The sequence below is a fragment of the Drosophila erecta genome, unplaced genomic scaffold (genome assembly GCF_003286155.1).
Source record: "Drosophila erecta strain 14021-0224.00,06,07 unplaced genomic scaffold, DereRS2 tig00000000-arrow-pilon, whole genome shotgun sequence".
Taxonomy (NCBI): domain Eukaryota; kingdom Metazoa; phylum Arthropoda; class Insecta; order Diptera; family Drosophilidae; genus Drosophila; species Drosophila erecta.
The window spans coordinates 26,479,058-26,483,200 of record NW_020825194.1 but is presented as its reverse complement, the minus strand read 5'-3'; positions in this window follow the sequence as shown (position 1 = coordinate 26,483,200).

Genomic DNA, 4,143 nt, shown 5'->3' with positions numbered 1-4,143 from the left:
GCTCATTAGAAAAATGAAACAAAAATGCAAATAAAACGAATGCGGAGCTGCGGGGTTGGATCCGAAAGGAAAACCCGAGAAGAGCAGTAAAAGCAAACAGCAGGCGGGCAACAAAAAGGATTCAGTCAAACAGGAGCATCGCAGTGCACTCGGAGAAAATGGCCGGCGGTTTTTGCTTACTAAGCTTTTTAAATTATTATTTTCCCCTTTTATTATAAGAAATCTGTCAATTTTTCTCAATTTGAATTTATCTAATTGAATTAAAGGCAGTACTACCACTACTAAATTTAAATAAAAAAAACCCCTGTATTTCTGCTAAGTTCAAATGTGCTGTATTCAAGCATTTTTTGAAGTGACCGCTCCAGAAGTAACGGCAACAACAGGATGTGCCAAGCAGACGACGAGTAAAAAAAAAATGTAAATAAAATATGGCAAGGACGGTTGGAGTGGTGGAAAGGTTGTGATGGGGTGAAGGAGACGCAGGAGCCCAGGACCACTTGAACACGTTGTCAAGAAGTGTGGCGTGGTGTTTGCATACACAGCTCGCACACATTCAACGGCCCGTTAGTATTTTTTTGCGCCCGAGTGTGGTTCCTGGTGAGGAGGCAGCAGCACCAGCCAGGACACATTATGCGTCGTTTAAATAGCCATAAATCTTGCATAAAAGCACGCGTCCAGCTACAACGGAGCCCTGAAGGACAGACCACTTGACTGCAACTTTAATATGGAAAATCAGTTGCCTAACGACGATGCGGACGGCAACGAGATTTGCAACGCTAATTTAGCAGCCAGTCCGGAGTTGGGTGCACTCGAAAAGGGATCCTTGAGCTGTGGGGTTTTAAAGCTTTTGGTAAAACCAGATTCCCTTTCACATTTAGGCATTGCGCATTCTTAAATAAAGGTATTTTTGACCCGCTGTCATAGGGAATAATGTTAATGCTTCAAGTGCTTCTATTAAAGATTTTCCGCTGCTTTTCGTGGAGTGCAAATGGTGTAACACGGTTCATCAAGTCATTGGCCGCGCTCCATTAAAAGTTGAGCGCAAAATGAAGTTGACCAAAGCCATCGGCGGGTCAAATTGAATTTTGCCCCAAGGCAACGACGCGTCTTTGGCATCAATATGGACTCAAGGGGATCAGGGCTAAATGCTGCACGCAACGTCAACGCCATCCATCTTACTTAATGTCAGATGCAGTGCCGCCCGCTGCTCCAGGAGAACCCATCTTGCGCGCCAGGAGCTGGAGCAGGAGCTGGAGCTGGTGGAACCCCGGCACTTTCCTCATTATGCGATGACAAAACAACAACTATTAAGCGCAGCAGCAGGAGCGGGAACAGCAGCGGCCACAGTTTTATGATTTGCTAACGACATGAGCTGCGCTGGCAGTTTAAAAATCAATTTCATCGCCGCGTGCAGTCCCTGCATCGCCTCCTTCCACCTCTGCTTCCCAGAACCCCCATCCCGTCCTCCTGTTTATATTCCTGTCAGGCGGCGACATACGGGGTGTCGCCTGCACCCAGCAAAAGCCAATAGACGTCACCCTGATGCGAACCGGCCGAGGCAGCCATCACGCAGCATCATCGCCATCAGGCTTGCGCCACACTGAGAGAAACGAGCGCACAGATCTATAGTAGCGTCAATAGAAGTACCATGAAGGTTTAAGCGTAATTATGTTTTGGTTTTATACCGGAACCGGAACTCGTTGTTTCTATACCTACCTACCAAAAGCGCCTTATCTGAAGCCACTTTTTTGAGTGTACCCCAAAGCAAGTTTGGCCTTTGTTTCCTGTCGGCAGCCGGCATGCGTCAGGTGTGCCATTTTAATAAATTATGCAGCCTGCTAAATGCTTAAACAATTGAATTTTATATTTACATAATATGTAATGTGCTGCGACATCATTATGCAGGCATCGGGCAGGACCTCGCTCCATGAGCCAGGATTCTGGGCTAGGATTCTGGGCGGCGAGCCAGGACGGGAGCGGCATGTGGCCCGCCCACGCTTTATTGAATTATGTTCCGTGCGGGCGTGGCGGCCCAGAAATATGACACAAATTGCTGCAAGTTTAGGCCCAAACTAAATGGCACGGAATGGAGTGCCTTTATCGGGCCCATTCCCTTTCTGGTTTGTCGGGCGGGGAATTTCATTTGACATATGGCAGCTCGGGGTGAACTTTATTAATTATTTGGTGCTCTAGTTATTACTTTAGCATAAACTGAACTGTTGTGTGACTAACACCCCTGGGTATACAATAGTCTAGAAAAGCAAAGTGCTATAAATGATTCCTATTAAGCGTTCTTGCCGTGTAATAAGTAAATATTTATTTGGATCAGCTTAAAAATAATTCAGTGTGTGAGTTTGTGTAAATGTACTTAAATGAAAAGGGGTAAGTGCTTTTTTAAGTAGCTCGATAGCTCTGTAAATTAAATCCTTTTTTTTTGTTTTATGCAAATTAAAGGAATTTATGGGAATGTTTAAGCATTTTTTAAGCATATTTTGCAGACAACCACATCAGATTTATATGCTTTTCGTGTGAGTTCTTGAAAAATTCATGCCAAGCAAAAGGAAATTAAGTGAGAGCATCGCAATATTTTATTTCGACCCCAATTCGCATAGTTTATATCACCCGCATATCCGGTACACATACAATTTTTGGGGAGCCTCGTGCGCTTCGTTTTATATTACGCATACGCCACGTGAACCACCACGTAGCCTGCGCCAACAGGAGCCGCCCGAGCACACATGCATATGCCCAAGTGCCTAATTACGAACATGTGTCGGTGGTGATCAAATGGGGGGCAAGGTGGGGGCGGGCGAAATTTGTGGCGTCTAATCAAAACTTTTATTTGCATGAAATTAAATTCAAGCAATTGCACTTAATTTGCCAAACAGGCAGCTACGGTAAATAAACAGACAGCGTGGGCCAAGGCAACCGATATCTGGGGGCCAGGGGCGCTGGTGGGGCTTTGGGGGCTTTTGGGGGCTCTGGTAACCGAAATTAAAAATCAAGCAGGCGTGGGCGATGGAGTGGGAGGGGGAGGGGGAGGGGCCAGGAGGCCGAGCCCCATGAAATGCGGGAACTGAGCCGAAATTATGAGAAGGCCGAGAAATCCAAGACGGCGCGGCACTTTGGCTTCCTTGGATCTTCGCAGTCACAATCGCCTTCTTTTGAAGTGCCCCAGGAAGCAGACTCTGTACACAAAGAGGTACACTGCGCGAAATTGCGTTTGTTACGTGTTTTATATCTTAATCCCACTGTGCTTACAATGCGGCTTAAAATATATTTTATAATGCTATCAAAATAAAGGTATTCTTAGGAAAATGTTTGATGAAAAGATATATATAAAACTCTGAAATATTTTTGAAAACCTTTGAACTATATGGACTTTTGTGATCGAAGAGGTCGGCATCACCTTGAGTCTTGACATTTTTTATACAACGTTACAAAACTTAAAAGCTTATGCAGCTTACTTATTTTTAATCCCTAAGCACAGGCTTACTTTATATACTTAGTTTTACATAAATAAGTAGGTGAAGTTTGCGCAGCCATATCAACTTTAATATTTATGTTTGCCAATTTGACTTCTAACCTCATAAGAGCTGAATTCACGGAGAGCGCATTTTGTATGAATTTTTCTGTATGAATTTATCCTCCAAGTTACATGTCCTTTCGCTGCAGTGCACCACTCACCCCAGACGCCCATAAATAAAGTATTTGATGTGCATGAAGTTAATGTCTTATTATGCCCAAGTTGTCAAAAACAAGCGACCCAGCCTGGCTGTTAGTTAAGGCGTGCTTAATGTGCGTGCGGGAGGATAAAGGGGCGGCCTTTTATGAACTCGAGCCTGGAGCCCGGCTCGCATTCCGCGAGTTTTGATTTGGCTTAAGTACGTCAGTCGGCGCCGCCGGTTTAATGATAACAAACTCAACACAAGTGATAACGCGTCAAATTACCAAAAGCAGCGAGCATGTGTGGGCGCTGTAAATACAATCAATGAATTTCAACTGGTTGTCCTGACTCCTTGCCCAGCCCCGTAGGATGCCACCCATTTCCATAGCTCCCTGCCAATTGTCGGATTCGGAGCGTACGACTGCCATGTGTGCGTCTGGCAAAACGAAATTAGGCAAATTTAATGAATTTATGCT